At 39.7% G+C, this 27,908-nt stretch overlaps 1 protein-coding gene across 2 annotated transcripts in view; it reads left to right on the top strand.

Moving 5' to 3' along the window:
• The first annotated feature begins 2,115 nt into the window (after positions 1-2,115).
• Positions 2,116-27,908, top strand: part of RAB27B (RAB27B, member RAS oncogene family) — a 122,932-nt gene continuing 97,139 nt past the window's right edge. The window contains exons 1-2 of one of the 2 annotated variants that reach the window (XM_060761277.2): positions 2,116-2,219; positions 2,364-2,432. The gene's annotated coding sequence lies outside the window, so the exon portion shown is untranslated. Of the gene's footprint in view, positions 2,266-2,363; positions 2,433-27,908 lie in introns of both variants that reach the window. The other variant, XM_060761278.2, reaches the window with a different exon arrangement.

Genomic DNA, 27,908 nt, shown 5'->3' with positions numbered 1-27,908 from the left:
TAGCTTCCAAATTCACACAGGATCTGATGCCGTCTAGGCCCCTGTGAAAGTTTATACTTTTAAAGATTTGTCTAAATTCTTCTTTGTTCTTCAGGTGTGCATACACATTCAAGCTCACAAATACACTAGTGTTACTGTTTGGAAAATAGGTCCTTGCATGCCTCTATTTGCCTGGCATTCTCTCAAGAACTGCAAATGTTGAATTACAAAAGATTTATGTAATTCCTGCCAAAATCTCTTCTGCATACAAAGGAGGGGGTCAGCTGGACGGTACTGCAAAAAGGAGGAACGAAGCATCATTAAAATATCTAAGCAAGCTATATGTAAAGTACCCTTTAAAATATATTAGCTACTGTAAAGTAGTCACCAACTAGATGAATGTTAAGTTTTGTCTTCTTTTACCTATGGCCTGAATCAGTCCCACCACAGTTTCATTTCAATGCTTATATTCTAAGATCCAGTTTCTCAGCATTATGATAGTGTCGTAGAAAAATGCTATTTTTCAGCTTTGGTTGTCATTCCTCCATCATGTCAAAACAAGGAAAACAAGGAAAATAAACTGCTAAAGGACTTACACACACACAGAAAAAGCCTTAGGAGTTATATCTTTTTAATGTTTTGAAGCCAGCAGGGAAGTGTTTATTCCTCTCTGGCATTGTTTAAGTGTTTTGTAGGAAAATTGTATGGAAAAGTGTAATTATTGTCGAGGATGAAGTAGAATATATATTCTACTTCAGTGTTGCAAATAAATCAACCTCATCTATAAATCAAAGGCAGGTTTGGGAGCCAAAATTATAAATCTTGATATTACCCACAGATAAGTCAAGGGTGATTATGCCCAGGCATTCAAAAAAACCAGAAACAGCAATGTGGCAAAAAAGTATGTGTACATTTTGGCATCACCAGTAAGGGCCCATCTACACAGTACCTAAAATATCTCAACGTCGTCCAGGTTGATCTGAACATGAAGAATAAGTCTCAAGGGTAAGAACCTCAGAATTGGTGCTGAGAGGTAACTTAATCAAGGGCTTCAGAGCCAAGTCTTTCTCTCACGTCCATCTGATAGAAAGTTTGATGGTGGAATGGAAAAGGAAACACTGTTCTGCTCTATAGGAAGAGGTGGGGACAAACAATTGAGCAGGAGGACCAATTCAACTGGAGTAAACAACATTGACAGCTATAAATAACCAATCAATCCAACTATACATTTACGGGGTAAAAAGGCAAAATCAGGCATGATACAACAGTTCAAATCCTGTAACTTACAGTTCTACATATAGCTGGCGCCACTCGCGCCGTCACAGGGGAGGGACGGCTTATTGCTTCTCACAACATTTGGAAAGCCACATGTTCCCCATTTTTCCTGGAAAACTCACTCTGCCAAGTTGAAGCATTGGAGAAGCTGTTCTTATAGGGTTTTAAAATTATTTTACAATCTTGCATAAATACATATATGGTCACAAACACACTCCAAATAAATAAAATAAACCAATAATGAGTGCAAAGTACTGAACACTGACCAGCCCTTTCAGAAATAGTCCCAACCCTTAGAACATACTTAGAACAGGTCCATTGAAATAAAAAAAAAACACAAGCTTAGGTGCTTCTATAATGTAGAATTAATGCAATTTCACATCACTTTAACTGTCATGGCTCAATGCTAGAGAATCATGAAGGTAATCATTTGCTGGGGCACCAGTACTTTGACAGAGAAATCTAAAAACCTTGTGAAACTACAACTCTCAGGTTTCCACAGCATTGAGACATAGCAGGTAAAGTGGCGTCAAACTGCATTCATCCTACAGTGTTTCACTTAAGTATATATTGAACCGCAGTTTTAATGACTACTGAAAACCATTTTTCTGTAGAAAATAGGACAATTTTTCATGTCCTCTTTAGCATTTTGAAGAGATATCTCCCCACATCCCTGTTTTTTTAAGAAGAGCAAATAGGTTTTTCGTATTGTTTTGAGCTTACACTGATTGAAGTACTCTATTAGCATCTCTCCCCATAATGGCACTTTAAAACAGTGTGAAAAAGTGATAGAAATGCAATTGCTATGAGGGGAAAACCTTAAACACAGGCACTAGGACCTCACAGACATCTTTTGGAAATGCTTGCTGATAGCATATCAGTGGTACAGAGACAGAGCAGCTCTTGCTGTTACACAAGACAACGGGTAGCCGGCTGCAGCAAGCACATCCTTTACCTCTTGAAAGGTATCCATTTATCTATTTGTTATCTTCAGCATCCTTAGCCTCCCAGGTGTGGTATCGGTGCCCAGCAGAATTGCCTGCGTAGACAGTTCTGTAGTGGTTGCATTGCTTCCCTTCCTCATGCCTATGTTTTTCTTATATTCACAGAAAAGACTGAAGCAACAGTGCCAGAAAGAAATGGGCAGAACCCAGAGGGATTATTTCACACCACAAAGTGTAAGTAGATTTGCTACAATCTTCTTGGCGTTGCTCATCCCTGCTTGGGTTATATGGAAGGCATTTCCTCCCATCGGCACTCCTGGGAGCCAATGAATGAATCAATTAAAATCTTTATATTTCTTGCGGGGAAACATGTAGAAGATCCTCGAAAAGTCCTCAGAGAGGTGCAAGCTATTTGCTTGTTTGTATATTATGAGAAATGGTTTCCTTTTGGTTTTTCTGCCATGTGTTGTTCCAGGGTCACTGAAGGGAGAGCAAGAGGTATGGCGCTTTAAACCAAGGATGCATCTACATTGAAGAATTAATGCAGTTTTATACCAGTTTAATTGCCATGCTTCAATGTTATGAAATTGTGGAGGTTGTAGTATTGCAAGGCGTTTAACCTTCTCTGCCAAAGAGTACTGATGCCTCACCAAACTACAAATCATAGTATTTCATTGCACTGAGCCACGGCCGTTAATGTGGTATCAAACTGCATTGATCCAACTGTGCAGATGCAACCCTAGACTAATTAAGGTGAAATTCAGGAAGAAGCTGGTGAGGGGAAAACAAAGCATCTGAATTCAATCTAGATTAGTTTTGTGGATTTCAGCAAAATTGAGCAATTTTCAGTCTAACTACTTTGATATAAACTGGATTGTGTACTAGATTCCAAGGCAATAATGGGGTCCAATTTAAGACATAACCCTAAAGTACCAAATGATGTTTCATCATGCTGTCACAAGCCTCCAAAAACAATTCTGGGGCACTGAAAGTATGACAGTTTTGTTCAGTGAAAACCGAGATGAAAGCAAGTCACTGCCTTGAAACAGCTGCTTTTAGTGACTATATAGTATTATAGGCCCATATTTTGATGGATGTTGAGTATCATTCAAAAATTAAATTTCACTGTCTACTCTCCTCTCAACTCCTAGACATGATTAATCTTACTAGGTTAGCTTTATTACCTTTATGTTCTATGTTGCTTATCTTCCAGGTCTGATTCCCTTCAAAGTAGACATTTTCCCAATTAGATACAGAGCCAAATCCAACTAAAAGGAGCAAGCAGATCTAAATCAGCAGACCTGGGTCTCTAAAAGGCAGCTGCAGAACTACTTTGGTGGAGGGGCGTGTGTAAGATCACTTCCAGCAGAAAAGTGGCAGGAAGAAAAAGCAGTGTTTCTTACCGCTATTTCCCACAAGCGCCTTTATCCCTAACACTTTCCCCTATAATGACAAGAACCTTCGTTATGGGGAGGGTGCAACTGAAGGAGATGGCAATATTTAGAGAAGGAATCTGTTCTCCTGCCCACCACATCTCCATAATGCATTACTGCATTTTGATGTTTATTGATGAACAGGGCTAGGATTCCATGTCTGCTCAGAAGGCTAACTACAGTCTATGCCTTTTATTACAGACTGGATTTAGGGCATCCCTTGGCCAAGTTATTGTCAGGTCATGAATGCTAGAGATAGGATTTTTTTGGTACTCACGGATAAAATAGTTGTTACTTGTAGAACTTTGGTCTTTCATGTTCCCAACCAAGAAACAGTATTTTTGTCATTATTGGCTATCCAGTGGCAAGTTAGACCTGTGGAGTCATCTTTCCTCATTGCCCAGTAATAAATTACCATACCTTAATCTGGTGTTCTTATGCGATACAAATATAAGTTTTGTCTTATATTGATCTGACATGTTATTATTTTGTTTTTTTTAATTTTCTATGTATTTTTATTGTATTTATCCATGTTGCAAGTCCGAGTCCCTTTGGGGAGATGGGGTGGGATATAAATAAAGATCATCATCATCATCATCATCATCATCTATTAAATATCTATGACCACAATATATGGGATTGCCATTCTTTTTAGTGATCCTGCCTAAACAAAAATAAGTATGGAGCATATGTACAAGCTTGAGATAAAATGCATCATAGATTCAAAGAAAAGAAACATTGCACCCCCAAAATGCTAAAAGACATGAAGGCACCGGATGTTGCCTGATACAAAGTTCTATCATATAAGTTGTTGTAGGTTTTTTTGGGCTATATGGCCATGTTCTAGGGAACATGAGCCACAGCAGTTAATGTGGTATCAAACTGCATTGATCCAACTGTGCAGATGCAACCCTAGACTAATTAAGGTGAAATTCAGGAAGAAGCTGGTGAGGGGAAAACAAAGCATCTGAAGTCAATCTAGATTTGTTTTGTGGATATAGCCCGAAAAAACCTACAACCCAGTGATTCCGGCCATGAAAACATTTACAGAAACATCATTGCTGTTTCCTACTGAGTTTATTTGCATGAGCAAACAAAAGTATTTGGATACAGAAATACTTTATGCTATTGCTATAATAGGTTGAGGATGACGTTTGCGTGGATTATGTGTTTTGGTATCGTTTCATTTTTAATACTATACACTGTTTTATGTGGCTGGAGTGTGTTCTCACAGTAAACTATGAACACAGGTTGGTTTGAACTGGAGGAATATTTCTATCTTGCTTGATACTTGGCTAATGTAAGTTTTACACAGTTGTGATCCTATGCTCAGCAAACAGGAGGAAAAAATATGTAAAAGGAAAAATTAACAACAACAACAATATTGCCACACACTCCCACAACATCCCTGGAAACTTCAGGGCCACTCACCTGTCACAGCATTCCTTACATGATGATTTTCTCATGTAAGCCATGCAAGAAAGGCAACATATGGAGATTGTGTGAAATACCACAGAGTCATCAGCCTACATAGACACTCAGAGTAGAAGCATAATTTGACAAACAGATGATAGACCTTCCTTATTAGAAGACAGCCATGAACCAGTGACCAAACAGCCTACATGTTAAATCCAGAGGTTTCTTAGACAAAGACTAGTCTACCTGGGGTGCCAGTGACTTCTATCCTAATGACAATGAAAGCAGCAGTACATATGTAAAAATGGATTACTGTATATACTGGGAACAGGATGGGGTTTCTTTTTGTAAGAAAGAAATAATAAGTCATGTGAATAAGGATGGATGAAAACTGAAATAGTAAAGTTTTTGTATTATTAGAAGCCAGGACCATCAACTCTCAGTTCTTTTCTGGCTAGAATATCAGTTTCACAGAGCAGTGAACTCTCTCTTCCTGAGCAGTGAAATCTTTTCAGCCTATGGACTGGTTTTGACCATTAGGATTGAATACTGGGTCCCCCTAATTTTCTGTTTGGATGATGACTTTGTCGGGTAATTGTAGTCCTTATGTTTCTCATTTCCTTTTTTGGCTGTTACTACAGTCTTGTGTTGTTGCATTAGCTCCTCACCTGAACCCTTTGCTGGATTCATTGTCATAACTTTTGGTTTTCAGCTCCCATCTGCTCTGGTAGTCCTATATTGCCCACCTGTGACAAAACCCCATGAAGGAACATGAAGTTTTCCAATTTGATCTACCTTGCACTGTTTTATATTTATCGTATGAGGAGTGAACCAATGTATTTGAGAAAACACAAAGTTTAAAATCTTGACACTGTGAAATATGTAATATGTTTGGATGTGTTAAATGGCCCTCCAATTGCCTGTCATGAAACAGTGCAGGCATGGGTACGATAAGTAAGAGTAGACTACACTTGCAAGTTGCACCAGAGGTTTCCCGGAAGGCATCGGTAGGCATGCAATGAAGGGTGCTATCATTTAGACCAGGGGTCCTCAAACTTTTTAAACAGAGGGCCAGGTCACAGACCCTCAAACTGTTGGAGAGCCAGATTATAATTTGAAAAAGAATGAATGAATTCCTATGCACACTGCACATGTCTTATTTGTAGTACAAAAACACTTAGAAACAATACAATAATTAAAATGTAGAACAATTTCAACAAATATAAAATTATTAATATTTCAATAGGAAGTGTGGGCCTGCTTTTAGCTGATGAGATCGGATCGTTGTTATTGTTATGTGCTTTCAAGTCATTTCAGACTTAGGTTGACTCTGAGCGAGGGCTGGGTAAATGACCTTGGACGGCCGCATCTGGCCCCTGGGCCTTAGTTTGAGGACCCTTGATTTAGATCACTTATCCCCAACACAAGACTCTCCATACACTTTGGTTAGAAATGTCATCAGAGGTACAAGGAAAGTCCATAGGAATATAGAATGGGAGAGGCATAAATAAAAGGTAGCTAGACAATGAAAAGCAGGAAATGGAATGTATAAACATGGAAATACGAGCACAATTCAAAGTGCTGGTGTTAACCTATAAAGCCCTAAACAACTCCGGCCCTGTTTACCTCTCCGAACGTATTCTCCCCTACGAACCATCAAGACCACTAAGATCGTCTGGAGGGGCCCTGCTCTCGGTCCCTCTGCCTGCACAAGCACGGCTGGTGGGGACGAGGGACAGGGCCTTCTCGATGGTGGCCCCTCGACTTTGGAACTCCCTGCCATTAGAGATCAGAACTGCCCCCTCCCTCATGACGTTCAGGAAACTAACAAAGACCTGGTTGTGGAACGCGGCATTTGACAACTGATTTAATTATTTGCCCACATGAAAGGAGGATGATGAATGGGATTGTGATGGTGTCGGACGATTTGGCTCTTTTAACTGGGATGATAATGTGTTAATGTGTATGGTGCTGATATTTTAATCGTGTAATGAAGTGGCATTGTGTTGTTATTGTATATTTTTTGTATGTTAACACATGTTGTGAACCGGTCCGAATCCCTCTTTGAAGGTGAGAGGGTCGGTATATAAAACCTCTAAATAAATAAATAAATAAATAAATAAATACTTGGGGTAGGTGAAGTATAATGGATAGAAATGGGACATTTTCAGACAGATAATTACTTAGGAAATGTAAATGTAAGAACAAATGGGGTGGCATTAATAGTGAGGAGAGATGTAACAAAAGCATTCAAGGAAGATAAGGCAAAGTCTGACTGAGTAAAATCAGTAAGATTTCAGGTAAAAGCCATCAATATAACTAAAAATCCAAATTTATGCTCTAAAGGCATAAATTGAAGCATAGGAAATTGAAAGATCATATGTTGGGGCCCAGCAGGAAATTGATTACACATGAAAACAGGACATTTGATTGGTATGCAGGGACAAAAATTACTATAAAATCAGTGTAGGTAAATTGAAGACCACAAAAAACTAGAGCAAGTCCTTTCCTACAAAATCTGAGAATTCATAGGTAAATTTAAACTAACAGTGAAGTTGAAATACTATGTAAAAGAGATGAAAATATTATAGATTCATTCAAGGAGGAAGTATTTGAAGATGAACCTACAGTTTTAGAATGTGAAGTGGATGCTGACTCAGAGCACTTCGGAGAAATAGATCACTAGGAACAAATGGCATATCAATAGAGCTGTTTCAAGCAACAGGAAAAGAATCCACTCAACTCTATGCGAAATCTGCAAAAAATAAGGAAAACAAAATAATGTCCCATAGTTTAGAAACAGTTGATACAATTGGCATAAACAATTCAGTAGACACAATTTGTCAATGCATGTATTTATATATGCCATATATGAGCTTTGGGTGGCTAACCAAGTTACACAAAATACATAATGATTAAAGTAATATATTATCTCAATTCCTATAATTTGTGGCAGGAATGCACATATCTCTTTACTTTCAAAAGGGGCATTATTTTTGCTGCTGATGTTGATGTGGTTACTGGATGTATTAAAATAACAAATTCAAACACTTCTTTTTTATAAAAATCACAGCATGGTAAAATATTATGATAATTATTGTAGTAGTAGTAGTTGTGCTGTCGCACGCTGGGCCTGTGCATATGACTGTAGACAGGACATAAATTCTCTGTGCCCAACGGGACGCCGGGGCTGCCTCAGATTAAAGGCCCTTGGACCTCCCCAAAACAAAGTTCTGTAGAGGCTTAAAGTAAGTCCAACAAAGTTCTTTATTGATGAAAACAAACAGGTACTTTAAAGCTTTCTTAACAGTCTATTGGCTCTTGCAATCTTGTTCACTGGAAACAGGCACTATCTTCTTAACTGTAATTAACTAATGGGGAAATCCTTAACTTCTAATCTGGGCAGTCTGTACTTGCCTCTGTTGGTGTGGAGCCCCTGCACCCGGTACCAACTGTGTCTGGCTTCCGTGAGCGACCCTTACCAAGCAGAGCTTTGTAGACTTCCAGGCGAAAAGAAGGAGTTCAGGTTTAGGTGATGGCTGGCTGAAGTCCCTCAGCAAAGGAGCTGTAAGGCTGCAAAATCCTCAGCCAAGCTGTGGGCCTTTTCTCCCCGGCCAAGCTGTAGGGCTGTATAACCCCGGCCAAGCTGTAGGCTGTATATTTCCCCGGCCAAGCCATAGAAGACGAAGCTTTCTACAGGAGCTCTTGGTATTATGTCCTGCATGGAAAGCTGCTCTTTGTGGACTGAACCAAAAAGGCTCCTATTCTCTCCAAAACTCAAAAAGGGGCGGGACCAGGGAACCTAACGATAATTGACAGGTGGCTTGCCCTATGATTGCAAACTATAACAGGAAGCCACTCTGCTGCAAAATCCCAAGCCTGGGATTGCAAACAAACATTTAATGCAAAGCAAACAGAATTGGAGCTCCTGGTACAGCTATACCAGCACAGTAGTAGTTTGTGTGTGTCTCTGTGTGTGTGTGTGTGTGTGTGTCAGGAGCAACTGGAGAAACTGAATGCCGCTTCTGGTGTGAGAGAATTGGCCGTCTGCAAGGATGTTGCCCAGGGGAGCTGGAGCTGACAGATGGAGCTCATCCGCGCTCTCCCCGGATTCGAACCTGCGACCTGTTGGTCTTTAGTCCTGCCAGCACAAGGGTTTAACCCAATGTGCCATTGAGGGCTCCTGCAGTAGTAGTAGTAGTAATAGTAGTAATTGTTATTATAAACTATGATTCCTTTAAGTTTCCCAACCAGTCTGTTGCTTGAAACACTCTAAATGTTGTACTTCAAAACATTTTTTATGAGGATCTGAATTTAGTCATTAGTATATTCTCGAGTGGTCTCCTCGGCCTCATTGTTTGAACTTCCCTGAAATCCCTGTGCCAGAGCAATTGCTAAAACGTGAGCTAGCTTCTCCACATATTTTGATTTTGTATGCAAATGTGGTTCATGAGAAAGTAGCTTGCCATGCTGGGTCACTTTTAAAGCCCTGATTGCTGTAAAGATTTTCTTCCTTCTGACCATTATCAAAGGCAGATGTCTACTTCATTCAATGTGCTGCTGTTGTTTTAATGTATGTATGCAAAATAACTGATCAAATTAGGGGAGTATAATTACTAGTGTCCAACTACAGGCCATCTAAAATTTTTAGACAAAATGGACAACTTTGTAACTGCAAGACATAAAATTAATAGTAAAAATGCTTCTGCCTAAAGGCATGAGATCTCACCTGAAAGCTAATTAGAGCCAGTCCTGGTGAGTACTTAGATTAGAGATTCCCAATGAATCTGCTGTAGATTGCATTTTAGTCAAAAGAAATAGCAAAATCATCTCTAAGCATTATTTGTCTAAGAAAACTCTGTGAAATTAATGGGGTCACATAAGTTGATAGGTAAAGGAACACACACACACACACATGCACACGGGCTTCTGTTGGTTTGCTTAGAATAGGTGTCTCTGGGTTGTTGTAGGTTTTTTCGGGATATATGGCCATGTTCTAAAGGCATTTTCTCTTGACGTTTCGCCTGCATCTATGGCAAGCATCCTCAGAGGTAGTGAGGTCTCTTGGAACTAAGAAAAAGGGTTTATATATCTGTGGAATGACCAGGGTGGGACAAAGGACTCTTGTCTGTTGGAGCTAGGTGTGAATGTTTCAACTGACCACTTTGATTAGCAATTGATGGCCTGGCAGTGCCTGGAGCAATCTTTTGTTGAGAGGTGATTAGATGTCCTTGTTTGTTTCCTCTCTGTTGTTGTGCTGTTCTAATTTTAGAGTTTTTTTTAATACTGGTAGCCAGATTTTGTTCATTTTCATGGTTTCCTCCTTTCTGTTGAAATTGTCCACATGCTTGTGCATTTCAATGGCTTCTCTGTGTTGTCTTACATGGTGGTTGTTGGAGTGGTCCAGCATTTCTGTGTTTTCAAATAATATGCTGTGTCCAGGTTGGTTCATCGGGTGCTCCTTTGAGAGCATCCTTTAAATATGGATAATAATGTTGCCATAAATTCCAAAATATTCTGAATTGCTAGAAGATGTGCAACCTCAGTAGCTTTAGGATTTTTTCCCCCAGCATCCCTTAAATATGGATGTCATAAATTCCAAAATATTCTGAATTGCTAGGAAATGTGCAACCTCAGTAGCTTTAGGATCCCCCCCCCCCCCAAAAAAAAATACTCTATCACTCAAGATTGAAAACATGTAAGGATTCCTTGTACAGTGTGGGTAGAAGGATTTTTTTGCATCACAAATTCAGCAAGTGGGTTCCTATCTATTAAATCTAATATCTGCAGTCAGTTGACTGGGATGTTCATCATAGCTCTTGCAGGTACTTTGTAAAATGGTTACTTGTTGCATTGATGGTTGTTTTGTCAATTAGATTAGAGTGCTGGTATTGCCTAGAATGACCTTACACAATATCCTCCTAAAGAGCCCCCATTTCCCACTCCATTCTATTCCAGTTGAAACACTTAGAAATGCCTACTTTTGTTTTCCTATCATCAAATTTCAGACAAGAGCCTTAAGGGAAGCTATCTTTGCTATCCAGTAAACTTTTAGATTACTGGGACTGAGACAATATCAAATTGTTCATGTATTAGTAATTTAAGTTTGAAAATTGCTTTAATAATGTAAGTAGCATATTCTCAAGCTATTTGGTTTTGCACTGAAATATTGGAACCAGTGTTTATACACATTTAAGAAATGTTTCCTACAGAGCATTGTTGTAAGTATTTCGGGCTATATGGGCATGTTCTAGAGGCATTCTCTCCTGACATTTCGCCTGCATCTATGGCAAGCATCCTCAGAGATTGTGAGATCTGAGGATGCTTGCCATTGATGCAGGTGAAACATCAGGAGAGAATGCCTCTAGAAAATGGCCATATAACCCAAAAAAACCTACAACGACCCAGTGATTCTGGCCATGAAAGCCTTCGACAATAGAGTTCCTACAGAGCCCATCACATGACACAAGCTTATACTGTGGGTTCCAGACATTTCACCATTTATAAAGAGTTTTTTTCCCTGCGCTTTGTAAGTTGATTTGCAGTCAACTTCTTTTTTGATATTCATAACTTTTTTGAGGCGAGATCTACTTCAGTCCTCACAACCTCTGAGCATGTCTGCCACAATGTGGGCAAAACGTCAGGAGAGAATGCTTCAGGAACATGGCAATACAGCCTGGAAAACTCTTAGACTTTAAAAATTAAAAACATGAAATTTAACGTGAGATGGGAATTCTCAATTGCTTGCTTGTAAAGAAAAAGATGTTGTTGTTCTGGAGGGAGGAGCCAACTGAACAGAAGCGGCCCTAGGTAATTTTCAAGGGTAAGCCAACAGTATTTTGCCCCCCCCCCCCCCCCCAACCAACCAATCATTGATATATATTTTCTGTTCGTCGTGGGAGTTCTGTGTGCCATATTTGGTTCAGTTCCATCACTGGTGAAGTTCAGAATGCTCTTTGATTGTAGGTGAACTATACATCCCAGTAACTACAACTTGCATATGTCAAGGTCTATTTTCCCTCAAGAGCGCCCCTGGGCAAAATCAACTATACTGCAAATGCTTACTTTGTGTAATGGGTTGAGCCGCCCCTGCAACTGAATGGTATATGTACTTATAAATTGTAATATGGAATAATAGAAATCCCATTGAACGATCTGCTGTTAAAAAGTACTTCATGAGAACAAACACACAGGATTTCTTCAAGTAGAAAATCATTCATTTAATTTCCAAACAGGGCATTGCGAACCTTAGGGGAAAAACAATGATCCCCAAAATTGCATGGGATAAAGTCCTAGGGTAGTTCTGCAAGACAACGTTTTAATGTATAATTTAATTGTAAGTACTGCCATCACTGGAGCCCCTGGTGGCGCAGCGGGTTAAACTGTTGAGCTGCTGAAATTTCTGATCGAAAGGTCGTAGGTTTGAATCCAGAGAGCGGCGTGAGCTCCCACTGTTATCCCCAGCTTCTGCCAACACAGCAGTTCGAAAACATGCAAATGTTAGTAGGTCAGTAGGTACCGCTCCAGCGGGAAGGTAATGACGCTCCATGCAGTCATGCCGGCCACATGATCTTGAAGGTGTCTACAGACAATGCTGGCTCTTCGGCTTAAACATTGAGATGAGCACCACCCCCCAGAGTCGTACACGACTAGACTTAATGTCAGGGGAAAACCTTTACCTTACTGCCATCATTAAAATTATAAAGTTCGCACAAGTTAAATACCCTTTATCCAAAATGCTTGGAACTGGATGTGTTTTGGATTTTTGATTCTTTTGGATTTTAAATACCTTTATTTCCATATATGAACATAATGAGACATTTTGGAAATGGAACCCAAGTATAAATGAAATTCATTTATGTTTCATATATAGCTTAAATATAACTAGCCTGAAGATAATACCATACAATATTTTATTAATTTTGTGCATGAAACAAACTTTGTGTACATTGAACCAACAGAAAATAAAATGTCACTGTCAAAGCCACTCAGGTGGACTATTTAATATAGTGAATATTTCAAAATTATGGATAAGAGTGCTCAAGTTCCTTTTGTTCTTGTTTGCAAAATAGTACACGTTGTAAAGGGTATTTATTGTTTTATTTATTTATGAAGCCTATATTCCTTTTTGTTCCTGAGAAATGAATTCAGGGTGGTTAAAACATTAATTTACAAAAGTTAAAAAAGAATTACATAATACAATGATTTAAAAATATGGGTAAAACAGTTTAAATCATTACCAAAGAAAGAATACAGCACAGCATGTCAGACAGACTACTGCTCCATAATTAAAATTCATAGTTCAGCTTGAATAGAAATGTCTTCGGTTGCCGGCAGAAAGAGAGCAGGGAATGATCTAGAGCCTGGGAGAAGCCATATAGAAGGCTCTTTTCCGAGTCCTCACCAAACATTCCTGTGAGCGTAGAGGGACTGAGAGAAAATCCTCCCCTGGAGATCTTAAATTAACACATTTGTATAAAGAAATGCAGACTTTCAGGTAGTCTTTGTGTAAGGTAGGATCTTTGTGTTCAAGGCTGGTATATTTCAAGGATCCTCGGGCTTCCTTCACTTAAATTCACATTGCATCTCCTGCAGGAATCCTCCTGACAGGTCCTTTCAAATGAGACAGGCACCAGGTTGATGCCAACTCATTGGAAACCACTCACACATATGGGTGCAAGCAAATATGTGAACTCTTAAGATATAAGTGAGTTGGGGATAATGAGAGAATGAGGTTTGAGGTGTGGAGCTTTATACTACAAACTCAGAAAAGCCTGTCCTGTTTTGAGTCAGGCCCAGGTCATTTCAGTGATTGTTCTAACTCAAAATGGGACTTACCATGTAAAAGGGAAGGGAAAACTAGTATATAGGAAGCCGCCTTATACTATTGGTCCATCTAACCCAATACTACCATGCTACCGGTAGTAGCTCTCCAGGATTTTGAGATGTTTATTTCAGATCTTTGCTTGGAGAAATCTGTGATTACAACTTTGTCTTTCATTTAAGTAATGGTCAGGTGTGAGCCTGGTTAGCTTCTGAAAGTATATGAGATTGGTGTTTCCAGGATCATAGATCTTATAGCTGAAACTCTAAAAATTGTATTTGCTCTTTGAGATCGATTTGGGTTTGTACATCACTAATAGGCAAACAAACTTCTTCCTATTCCTTGAGACCCTGTTATTGACAATCATGTACAGACAGCCCCTGAGTTACAAGCATTCAACTTACAAATGATTCATAGTTAAGACTAGAGCTGAGACAACAAGTGAGAGAAATATACCCCTAGGAAGGGAAATCACTCCTGGAAGAGTTATCATGGGGGAACAGTGTCTCTACTGAAGCTTTATCACCAATCCTTGTTTCCACAAGAAGCCAGATTTTTAAAAATCCAATTATCACAAGGACAGAAAGTGAGAAGAAATATTCTGAACAGGGGCACAGACAGCAAAGCAAACATCCTAGGGCAGGCTTAGGCAAACTAAGGCCCAGAGGCCAGATGTGGCCACCTGGGTGCTTACCTCAGGACCTCCTCATTTTCCTGTTCTCTCAGCATAAGGACAAAGTGGCCCTCTGCATCCTTATGCAGAAAGGACAGAGGAGGAAGGCACGCAGCAGCTGAGAGTCTTCTGGAGTGCTCTCAGCCACCACATGTCTCGCCTTCCTCTCGGCATAAAGACGGGGCAAGCGGTCTTGTCCATATACTGAGATGATGGCCTGAGGAAGGCGTGCAGTGGTTGAGAGCACTCTAGACCACTCTTAGCCATCGCCTATCTTGTCCTCCTCTTGGCATAATGCCGAGAGGACAGCCCACATGTCTCATTTTCCTCCTGGCATAAGGATGGGGTGAGCAGCCCCATACTTATGCTGGGAGGACAACCTGAGGATGATCAGGGCCCTGTCCCACCTCCTCCTTTCCCCACCCTCTTACAGGCCCCATCCCACTCAGCATGTGCCTGGCTGTCTCCCTTCCCAGCCAGGCCCTCCTAGTTGGGTCCACAATGTGGCCCCAAGACAAAAAAGTTTGCCCATGCCTGCCATAGGGTTTTAACCCTTTCCTATGCTATCCAAAGTTGGAGTTTCACGTAAGAATTGTATCTGTTGTGACTTACATATGAATTCAACTTAAGAACAAACCTACAAAACCTATCTTGTTTGTAATTTGGGGACTACCTGTATATTTTTCTATCCATACAGCCTCATCCTGTATTTATTTATGTGTTTTGTTTCAAAGCTGGGCTGATAATGTAGTCAAAGCAGGGAGGGGTGGCTAACACAATAAAAATAGGATCAAGATTCAAGACAATGTCTTACCAGCTGGCCCACTGGGCCAAAACCAATGTGATTACATTTAACAGGGATAATAAATATTAAGCCACACAAATGTACAAGTATAGGAAAAGGGGGAGCTGCTTTGACAGCAAAAGATTTTTAAAAAGATCAATGTGCCTGAGTTGATGTCAGGTTGAACATGAGCCAGCAGTACAATGCAGCCGTTCAGAAAATCTTATGCAGCGATATGCTGAGTTATAAGAACCATCATGTCTAGATCAAAAGAAGTAATATTTACCATCTGTTCTAGGCTAGTTATGTTACATCTAGAATAATGTATCAGTTTCTGGGAGATACATTTTAAGTGCATCAGCCAATTGTAATATGTCTAGAAGAGGGCAACCAAAATGGTGAGATGTCTGGAAACCAAGTTCTTTAAAGATGGTTGGAAGAGAAAGAAATATTTACCCAGAGCAGAGATTCCTAAGGAACAACATTATTCCAAAATCTGAAGAGATTTCATGCAGAAGATTGAGCACAATGAGTCTCTTTTGTTCTGGAGGACATGACTAGAACCATTGTTAGAAGTACAGCTACATAGATCTCAGTTACATGTAAAGAGACACTTCCAGGCTAGTAATACTTTCAACAGTGACACAGGCTACTTCTGGAGATGATGGCCTCTCATTTGTTGAAGGTATGTAAGCAGAAAGTCTAGATCAGTGGTTCTGGTCCACCATATGTTTTGGACTTTAATTTCCAGAAGTTCTTGCCACTATGGCCAGTTTTCAAGAATCATAGAAGCCAAAGTTTCAAGCAGAACCAAAGTTTGAGAAACACTGTTCTAGATGATGATAATATTCAGTATTGACAGCTCACGGTGCCCCTCAACTGTGGAACGTCCTGCCTAGGGATAGAAGATTGGCCCCATCCCTCCTGACTTTTCGAAGAAAGGTGAAAACCTGGCTTTTTGAGCAACCCTTCCCAAATACGGCATAGTGATACGAAATCATGGAACCACTTGACGATGCAATTGAATAATGACTTGACATAGAGATGCTCTCGATAATGTTTTTAAGGCTTTGTACGGTTTTTATATTCTTATATTGTATGCTAATGTTTTTAACAGTATTTAGGGTCTGATTTTAATGACACATTGATTGGGCCTGCCCAGTCAATTTAAGCTATGAATTTAAAATTGGCATTTTGATGGTATGAATGATTTTAATGTGCTCTAATCATATATCTTTTAATATATGTATTTTAATGGTTTGTGCTTCTTTTGATGTAATTTTAACTATATTGTACTTCACCTCGAGTCTTGAGGAGAGGTGGGTAAAAAATAATGCCTGATGTTGTTGTTGTTACCAAGGCTCAGATAGACCAAAGATAGAATACAGAGGGCCCATCCAGACAGCCCCTTTCACGTGGGATTTCCTGCAGTTAAAAGGGGGCCGTTTAAATGATGTCCCAGAGAAACACGAATTAATTCACCACAAACCAGGAAAACCCTGTTTTGTGGTAAATTAATTTGTTAATGGATTTATTCTGTGCCTTCTTGGGCTTTTGAGGGGGCAGTCCAGACAGTAGTCCAATGATTTTTTGGATTAAATTAGCCTGGAAAACCACGAAGACACCAACCCCCTCCCCAAACTCCCCAACCCCCTTTTAAAAGTAAAAGAACATACCTGGCCTCCATTAGAGTGGTGCCAGAGCTCTCCTAGAATGTAGAAACGGTGCATCAGGAGAGCAGTGGAGGGGGAGAGGAGAGATTTTCCTTTCCCCCTTTCTCCTGGCGCATCATTTCTACACTCTCCTGGCTATGGCACCACTCTAATGGAGGCCGAGTAAGTTCTTTTACTTGTAAAAGGGGTTTTGGGGGGTGTGGGGGAGGGGGTTAGAATATCCAGGTGTTTTCCTGGAAAGTTGCATGGAGCACATCTGGACACCCACCCCAGAAAGCAAGCACTTCCTGAGGTGTGTATAGAGGAGGACCCGGCAAGATTCACATTTTTAAAATGCAAATGTTCCCAGGTGGAAGGGCTATCTGGAAGCGCCCATAGTCAGGGGTGGCAGGAGACACTAGATTAGGCACTAGATTAGGCAATCAAGGCAATCAAGAACCTATGGATAGCAGCAGTGATGAATTATAAAATGAATGGTGGGTAGGTTATCAGCTTGGGTAAGAGGCAATAATATTCCTGTCCATCAGCATCTCATAGTCTACCATTCTGTCCCAGGGGCTTTGCCTTAATGATTGCCTTCCTGTATTATGTTGTGAAAATAAGCAGTCTATGTTGTTTGCCCTGGCTGCTACTGCTGCTGCAAGGGTCAATGTGCCCTATCCATGAGTGTTTGTTCCTCTAAAATCAAGCCATCGATAATATTCAACTATGATTTAAAAAAATAAAAATGTAGCTCATATAACAATATGTCACTGTTCAAGCAGCTAATATGCCAGTCTTAATTATACTAGAATGCAGTGGACTACTAGATAACTATTAAAACACATTATGTTTTCTAGAAAGAAGAAAATATCGTTTTATTAAAGGCTTCTGGCTGGGTAAGCCAAATACAAGCAATTCTTTCCGACACAGTAAGCAGCAAAGTAATATATAGTATAGAGAAGTTTATAAGTGCACACATATGCAGAATTGTAAGTCTTTTTGGATTCTTAATGGTTAATCATTAATACTGAGACAAAATTATTTAGTAAGTTTAGATGACCATTATGATATAGTGGTCTGAGTGCTGGAGTAAATCAGTTAGAGATCAGGGTTCAAATCCTGTCTTGGACATGGAATCCCTCTGGGTGATCTTATACTTTCCCGGATTTGTAGGGAAGCAAACACAAATCCACCTCTGAATACTTTTTTTCTGAGTCATCATAAGTTGGGAACAATTTGAAGACACAGTGCAAAAACAACACACTCCATAATGTTTGCTTAGTATTAACCAATGGCAAACCTCACTCAAAGGATCCATTAGTATGGCCTTATGGATATTTGCTTCACCTCAACTGTACAAAGCAGCTCAAATGAGCTGTTAAATGTAGCCCATAGAGTACTCCATCTAACATGAGCTTAATTGAAAGGTCCCTGGAGCTTATCTGTTCCTCAACATGAGAGCCATCCTGGATTCAAAACTTGCATCTTAAATTGCCAAGCCAAATGCACACAGGGGATGAAAATGTGAATAATTTTCAAAGACAAAAAAAATGGGTTGCATATCTCAGCAGATGGCATGCCATTAAGCAATACTTAATCTTTTATGCTTTTCACTCCCCAAGGATGGGAAGTTCTTGGAAAGTTACTTTTTCAAAATAATGCATTCCAGTTGCCAGTGTTTGAAAAGAGGCCCATGTAATGGTGTTGCGGAAAATAACTAATTAAATTAGGTAAGAGAATGGCATAAATCTGAAAATATTCTACCAACATGCCTCTAAAAATATCCTTTAGAAGTAGACTGGAACTGTTACTTGTTAAAGCAACTTCACTCTTGCTTGTTGCATTATTTTAAAATTTGAGTTCAGTATATCATCATAAATAGTTCTAGCTAACAACATTACTAGGAAATTATTTTTTCTTGTTTCTAGTTCTAGAGGACATCATTTGTCAGTTGCGGAGATATAATGGTCTTGCAGATACAGGGGATATACTGTATTGTTTACAATCGGTTGTTTTGGTTAGTTGACTAGTATTCTCTTCCTCACGGCATTTTTTTTTCTTTAATTGTCCATATCTAGTTGCTTTTCTTCATTAGCTTTGGTATCACTGTCTCAGGAGGTTCTTCTGCTCAATAATAATAATAATAATAATAATAATAATAATAATAATAATAATGTGTGACATACAAATCCAGACTGACTAAGTTTTGGAAAACAATACACATTACAACTGTGGAAAAGAAGAAAAGTTTGGATTATTGATGTCACCATACCAGGTGACAGACAAATTGATGAAAAACATCAGGAAAAAAAACTCAGCTGTTTTCAGGACCTCAAAATCGAACTGCAAAGGCTCTGGCATAAACCAGTACAGGTGGTCCCAGTGGTAATCGCCACACTGGGTGCCATGCCAAAAGATCTCAGCCGGCATTTGGAAACAATAAACATTGACAAACTCACAATCTGTCAATTGCGAAAAGCCAACTTACTTGAATCTGCTCACATCATTCGAAAATACATCACACAGTCCTAGATGCTTGGGAAGTGTTCGACTTGTGATTTTGTGATATAAATTCCAGCATATATATTTCATTTGCTGTGTCATACTGTGTTATTGTGTCAGTATAATAGAATAATAAACACATCAATATAAAATACACACAACAAAATACATATATCAAAACACAATATAAAATATGAACACCAAAACACATGGTACAAAGATCAAAATACAACAATAATAGAATGCAAATTGAAAACTCATGTCTGTCTTCCATTGTGTCTTAAATTCTGAAAGCTCATTTATCATAGAGCAGGTGTTGCAAGCTGTAAACAGTCAAATTGTGGTCAGATTTCACTTATAAAGCCTGTATATGTAGAATCCGCTACTGTGAAATAATAGGCACTGTGGATGTGGGCTAGTTTAAGGCTGGAACACAGTACTGACAGATTCATCCACCTCAATGTAAGTGAGGTTAAACATTCCTTCTGGTAATACTTTCCCCTGAAATTCAACCCCTGACATGACACTGTAACATGGTATCATAAGCAGTGAGGATATGTTGCATGACAGATATAGAAATGTCAAGGAACAAAGTGAATTTGGAGCTTCTGTATCGTCCACAGCTTGCTACATCGTGCAGTCTTCTAGAAAATTGCTTCTGAAACTTTTCCACTCAGGACCCCATTTGTCCCAAGAATTTTTTACGTGACCCTGGATATATAGCTATATAAATTCGTTGCAAAAATCAAACATTTACTTATATAAAATCAGCATTTGCAAGGCTTGCTAAACAGGTTGATTTTTCTTTTTATGAAGTATAGCTGAATTATTTTCTGCAGAAACCACTGTAAATACTACACAACAGATTTCATGTATGAAAGAGTCACTAGTTAATGCACTGAACAAATTTTTGGATCCCCATCTCTGAGCTAAGGAGATCCCATTTGGGTTCGGGACCCACAGTTTAAGAAGCTGTGTTCTAGATCATGACAGGACACTTTTAAAGTAGCTATCTTAAAGCTGTCATAGGCTGAGATACTATCTGGAGATGATGGAGGGTAACGTTCCATGAGTAAGCCGCACTGAGTCCTTCAGGAGATGTCAGCGGGGTATAAATAAAGTTAATAATAATAATAATAGTTCAGTTATGTAAAATTCTTTCACTAGGGGCTATTGGACACGGGAGAGCCCCCCACCGCCGCCTTTTAAAGGCCCATCTGCACATGCTATATGTGTTGGTTTGAGAGGGAAAGGACTTTGTTTTGTGCACCAACACAGTGCAAAAAATCTATTCGCTTTAATATGGGAAAAGGCTGCTTAATGTGGCCTTGTCCTGGATTAAAATGTATTGTGGGGTGCTCTGGAGGTAACCTGCACTTTTGGCCAGTGCAAACGGTTGGGTGGTTGTTCACACCACAGCTTTTCATAGCACCATCCCACTTTCAGGCAGCCTGGGGACAGAAGACGGCAGTTATTTCACTCCTGTCGACTTAGCCTTAAAGGTGACCACTGGCTACTGAAATGGCAGTGATTGCTGATCGGTGTGTGTAGTGATGGTAGCCAGAGTGACAAAGCATTTGGAGTAGGAAGGAGAAAAGAAAATATTTCTCCTTTATCTCCTTACTTCTCCTGTATTGCTTCTTCTCACCAGCTATTGCCATTACAGATGCTGAGTAGTGACCACCGCCAATTTGGGCAAAGGCCAAATTGAGAGGGACAAGGCAAGGGTGGAAGTCCAGTGGTGATGAATTGGCTCTGGCATTTCTGGGCCATACAGATGCCATCCAGCCACCAGTCCAGCTCAGGCCCATGCAAAGTGGACACCTGAGCCACCAGAGCCATTTTGGGACAGCATCATCATTTGTGGCACCTGTAGATAGCCCTGAAGACTTCAATATGCTCTACTGTTTCCTGCTATTTAGTGACTGTACTGAAATGTGTGTGTGTGTTTGGGATTACTTAAATTTGTGTTCCCTTGACAGCTTCTTTGTTTGCACTAAGTCAGGGCCATGCAGTTTTTTCAATCATTCTGTGTTATCCTTTGATTCTTTCTGCTGTCTGTGGTTGGTTTAGAAATGTAGTGACTAAATAATTTGGCAACCCATCTAGATTAATATACCAGACAAAAGAGACAGAGGATCTATGTTGTTCACATTAATGCGTATTTGTTCAATTGTTTGTTTTCAAGGTCACCAAGTATGTAGAGTTTGGAAGCAGTTTCAGTTTCCCAACAAAGATGAAAAGTTGTGATACAAATCCCTAAATCACGGAGGGGAGAGATCCATGCCCAGCCCTTGTTTTGAGCGAATTGCTTTTCATCAGAGAAATTACAATTTTGTGTTCAAAACACAGTTGGATTTAAACAAGTGTCACTAATCAACTTGTCTGTGACACTTATTGGACTTCTAGGCTTTTTTTCCTAGCTACCAAAATCAGAATACCATTCTCTTCCTGTTTCCCAGATAAGAACCTTTCCATTAAAGACATGATTAACAATGCAAAGTAATATTATTCTGAAATACTGCTTTCCTTAACCAATGAAAGAAAGTCTACAGTATATCAATTATATGAATTTATCTTCTGTTTGTAAACCTGGTAATTGAACTGTTTGTGTTTACATGATTTTGTACTACGTAGCAGTTGCATGTATTTGAAGGATTACATTGTCTTTCTTGTAATATATGTCTATTATATACCCATTCTAATTCCACATTCTACTTTCCTCCCCCGCCCTTTAGCCCTGTATGTCTCCTGAATTCCAGGTTCAGGGGTCTTCCCAGTTTACCAGCTGTTAGGATTTCTAAGAGTTGAAGGCCAAAACATCTGGGGACCCACAGGTTGAGAACCACTGTGTTAGAGAAACTATAAATCCCCAGAGAAGGGTTCTCTATAGGAATATCTAGATCGTCCAGCGTGACCTTATGGTGAACATCTGCTATAGGACCTAGGAATTCCTTGAGAGATCATTTTAATGCAATCAGCAAATAATCAAACCCGAAAAAGTTAAACCTGCAAACATGTAAAGTATAATATAGATTTTCTTGTGCTATGTGTTACTATATTTCTAAAGCTCAGTTGAGAAAGCAGTGGTTCTGGTAGCTTCTATCTCTTGGCAGTGAAGATTGAGTGAAATACAACCTGCATTTTTAAGTGAATCTGAAATCATGAGCTTTGTTAGGATAAAACAAGCAATTCAATTTGGTATAGTCCACTAACCATGGAGGAGATAATCCAGCTTCCCTCTTTGGTCATGAGGGACTTAAGCTGAAAAGTTCCATAGTGGCTATGAGAATAAATAAAAAAGAAACACAAAGTAGACACCCAAACTAACATGGGGGTGTTCATTCAGAAAATACAAGATTTATTGTCGAAGGTTTTCATGGCCGGAATCACTGGGTTGTTGTGGGTTTTTCCGGGCTATATGGCCATGTTCTGGAGGCAATTTTTCTCCTGACGTTTCACCTGCATCTATGGGAAGCATCCTCAGAGGTATTGAGGTCTGTTGGAACTAGGAAAATTGGGTTTATATATCTGTGGAATGTTCAGGGTGGGACAAAGAACTCTTGTCTGCTGGAGCTAGGTGTGAATGTTTCAATTGACCACCTTGATTAGCATTTGATGGCCTGGCATTTTTTTGCTGTGGCTTGTTAGTGCCTGGGGGAATCTTTTGTTGAGTGATCAAATCTATGTCCCTGATTGTTTCCTCTGTGTTGTTTTGCTGTTGTAATTTTAGAGTTTTTTTAAATACTGGTAGCCAGATTTTGTTCATTATCATGGCTTCCTCCAGAGGTGGTTTGCCATTGCCTTTCTCTGTGTGCGAGAAGTGCATGTTGCCCAAGGTTGCCCTTAGGTTTCCATGGCCAAAGGGGAATTCAAACTCTGGTCTTCCAGTGTTCTAGTCCAAAACCCAAACCACTACATGACACTGCTGTTCTATCTTGTACACACACAAAAAGAATTCAAGTTGAACTGTGTGTGCAAATCATTTTGACCTTACAGATGCCTTACAGACCTTTATATAATATCTCTGATTTCAAATTACTGGAGAATAAGTCACCTGTAATGGTTATTATAATTTTTCCAGTATCACAAGTAGTATGCCTCTAAATATCAAGTGCTGAGGAACACGAGGAGCCTACTATTGCAATACTGCAAAATTTTTGTGAACTTTCCACAGTCATCTGCTTGGCCACTGTGAGAAAGACTGGGCTAGTTTTCGCCTTGATTTGGCCATTCTCACATACTTATTTGTAACATATTTTTAGTTACAAAATATGGAAGATCTCAATTTATGTTCTGCTCAACCATTTTTTTCCAAATGGTTATAGCAGGATGTCAATGAGACATTTCAGCTTTCTTACATGCAGAGAATGCACCCCACTGCTGTTAGAGTAACTGTTAAATCTGTCTTCAGTTGTGAAAAGGTTAGGCAAATATAAAATGAAATAAAATGACACAACATAGCAGCAATATAAAATTGCAGCAAGTGAATAGGAATGTCAAAACAGTTCTGCTTCCTAGATACATTTTGCACCTCACAGAGACAAAACTATGGTATCTCTTGGGATGTGTGTCTGATCCAGATTTTTTCCCCTGGAACTGCATGCTGAGCTGCAGTAAGCAAAGTGCAAATGTGTCTGCCTCACACAAAGAGAAATATTTGAGTTAATATGAGCTGTTGCCATGAGTGCCAGTTTGACAACGAGAAACTGTACATGTTGCCTTTTTGAATTTGATGTCCTGTTGCTTGCAGTAAGAGCAATTTTGGCCAAGATGCCTACTTTTTCTGAAAACACTCTGCATACTTTCTAGAAGATATTGAGGCACATTTGCTATTGATACACACAGGCAAACCAAAATATGTTTTAGGCACAGGCAGGGTTTTTTAGGACTGACTTGATGTCTGGTCATGCCCTCCAGGTGAAAACATGAGGGATTCCCCTCCTAAGGTCATGTAATTGCCCCCATGACTTCTACTAGAACTTCTTCAATAAAAAGATGAGGGCACTGGGACTATCCGAGGGCACTGGGACTATCTGAAGCATATCTTCTCTAAAACCTCTGGAAGGTACCCAAACACATGATGTCAGTTACCACATGATCTGTGAAATGGCAAACCAGATAGGGTTGCAATAATAATAATAATAATCCTTTATTTGTACCCCGCTATCATCTCCCGAAGGACTTGGTGCGGCTTTCAAGAGGCCGAGCCCAAATACCATAGTAAAAACAACAGCAACAACAAACAGCAAAATAACTCAAAAAACAAAGCAATAACATTAACATTATGGAAACAGCTTTAATACCTCCATGTGAAAGCATGGTTATTTTTTATTTATCATGTCAGGGGCAACCAGACAATTGTATTACATTTCTAACAGAACAAAACAAACAAACAGACAAAACACAAAATTTGCAAGCTTGGTAGTTGATTAAATGTCCTTTGACCAGTATCTGGCCACTTGGAGTGCCTCTGGTGTTGCCGCAAGAAGGTCCTCCATTGTGCATGTAAGCAGGGCTCAGGTTGCATTGCAGCAGGTGGTCAGTGGTTTGCTCTTCTCCACACTCGCATGTCGTGGATTCGATTTTGTGGCCCCATTTCTTGAGGTTGGCTCTGCATCTCGTGGTGCCAGAGCACAGTCTGTTCAGCGCCTTCCAAGTCGCCCAGTCTTCTGTGTGCCCAGGGGAGAGTCTCTCATTTGGTATCAGCCATTGGTTGAGGTTCTGGGTTTGAGCCTGCCACTTTTGGACTCTCGCTTGCTGAGGTGTTCCAGCGAGTGTCTCTGTAGATCTTAGAAAACTATTTCTTGATTTAAGTTGTTGACGTGCTCGCTGATACCCAAACAAGGGATGAGCTGGAGATGTCACTGTCTTGGTCCTTTCACTATTGGCTGCTACTTCCTGGTGGATGTCAGGTGGTGCAATACCAGCTAAACAGTGTAATTTCTCCAGTGGTGTAGGGCGCAGACACCCTGTGATAATGCGGCATGTCTCATTAAGAGCCACATCCACTGTTTTAGCGTGGTGAGATGTGTTCCACACTGGGCATGCATACTCAGCAGCAGAGTAGCATAGTACAAGGGCAGATGTCTTCACTGTGTCTGGTTGTGATCCCCAGGTTGTGCCAGTCAGCTTTCGTATGATATTGTTTCTAGCACCCACTTTTTGCTTTATATTCAGGCAGTGCTTCTTGTACATCAGAGCATGGTAAAATTGCACTAGACTTTCTTCTTTGCAAAGAATTACCTGCATTCTCTTAACATAATTAAAGATGTTAGAATATTCACACATCTAAAATTCTATCAAGACTTTGGCAATAGACATCCCATTGGAAGTTCTTGTCCACACTGAAGTTGATATTGGTTCAGCCTATCAAATAATTTATCTATGTATCTATATATCTATGGTACTTATATTGTGTGCTGAATTTCTTCACAAAATCACCCCAAAGGAATAATTTTCTCACAAAAAGTTGAAACTTGCTGATCCTGCACAAAATTGCTTGACATATATAGGCTGTAAATATGAAGACTGATCAAAATAGTTTTATAAAGGTGCACTCTGGAGAAAATCCAAAGTGTTTGAGAGGGACGCCAAGCAATTGGTGAATTGCATCAGAAACCTTACCATTGTTTTTGTTTTGTTTTGGCCTAATCAAATAACATACCAGATTGGGTGCCTCTGTTCTCATGTGCATGAGTCTGTATAGCATAACAAACAATTCAAATTATAGTATAAATCTTATAAGAATGTTGTACACTTCTTTCAAACCTTTGAATTTAAGCAATTAATCAATAGCAATAAATACATCAATAAAATCCCCCAAACTCACTTGTCATTTCCATCTGAAAGGGATTTTAATATAAGGACTGGAGAGAATTTTGCTTGCGAAAGTTTGGGTCTATAGCTTGTATCCCTTGAAAATAAAACTGTAACAGATTTCAAAAAATGAAAACCTCATCAAGCTTTGAACAAGAGAGGCTTCAATTTACTTGCAATGAGTTGGCCTGAGGCGGGATACTCAGATCAATATAATGCCTGGAGAGCTCAACTCCCACCCTAAAGGGCTTTTGCATTTACACCAGTTTAGGGCAGCCAGCCCAATTATCTTTTGCATTCTTGTTTTTCTTCACTGCATCAAAGGCACAGAATGCCTTTTGGCTGGCTTTTCCAGAATTGTATGGATTGTCATTGCAACATTTAGAGAACAGCCCAGTTCAATATATTGCCAAATGCTAGACATCACAGATGAAAAACCAGGCCTTGTGGACCAAGCAACATCAAAATACAGTAAAGATGGTTGAAGTTATATTATTAACTAGCTGTACTCACCACGTCTTGCTGTGGCCAACCTTTCCTCCCTCTTTCTCTCCTCCTTTCTTTCTCTCCTTCCTTCCTTCCCTCCCTGTTTCCTTGTCTTTTTTTCTTTCATTCTCTCCTTCCTTCCTTTCCTCCCCTTCCTTTCCTCCCCTTTCTTTCCTTTCCTCTTTCTCTCTGTTCTTCCTTCTCTACCTATTCTTGGACTGCAACTCCCAGGAGTCCTCCTGATCAATCAATCTACCTACATATCTATCTCTATCTAATCTATCTATCTTATTTATCTGGAGGGTTGCTGGGAGTTGCAGTCCAGAAATAGAAAATTGGAAATATGCAGGGATTGGGATACTCTCAAAGAAATCCAAGGAGAAGAAAGCTTGCATCTTGGAAACAGTGCATTTGGATCATCCTCCTCTCCTAAAGGGCCTGATCTAGGGGATGCTGGGAGCTGTAGTCTGGAAGAGAGTGGATATGCTATTGTGTTTTATTTGCCAGGGGGAGTTGTTTTTGCGCATCCACTATAGCGTCATTTCGCTTTATTGGCTTTTTAAGTCCCTTCTATTGTGTTTTTCAGTGTTTTTATGAGTGAAGGCCACTCATTGGCTTGATAGGTGTATTGTGTCCAAATTTCGTGTCAATTCATCCAGTGGTTTTTGAGTTATATTAATCCCACAAACGAACATTACATTTTTATTTATATAGATGAGAAGGGCATAGTTTTGCCCCCTCCTCTTTTCTTCCTCTTGCTGAGTTGAGTGCAAGCTACGATTGCCCTTGGAACTCAGTTTGCAGCCATTGATGTTAAGATGAGGATGGTGGAGGAGGTTGGGAGGAAAAAAAATGGGAAAAGAAAGGATTTATTGAAGTGTCATTGGCAAATCAGGATAGAGTTATGGAAAGGTTGTGGTCATTGTATCATTGTGTGACACTAAACATTTGAAAGCATGGTAACGAAGGATTTTGTAATTCCTTGTCTGGTGTTGTTGTTCTAAGTCTTCATACCAGAAAATGTTCGCCTACAGAATTCAAGTGTTTACTGCCTTATGAGACAGATTTTTCTTTTGTTGTGTTTTCCAGGGTTCTGTCTAATTTAGTTTTACAATGTT

This window comes from Anolis sagrei, chromosome 2 (genome assembly GCF_037176765.1).
Source record: "Anolis sagrei isolate rAnoSag1 chromosome 2, rAnoSag1.mat, whole genome shotgun sequence".
Taxonomy (NCBI): domain Eukaryota; kingdom Metazoa; phylum Chordata; class Lepidosauria; order Squamata; family Dactyloidae; genus Anolis; species Anolis sagrei.
Note: the sequence above shows the minus strand (reverse complement) of the source record. Positions and strands in the feature narration are given on the sequence as shown.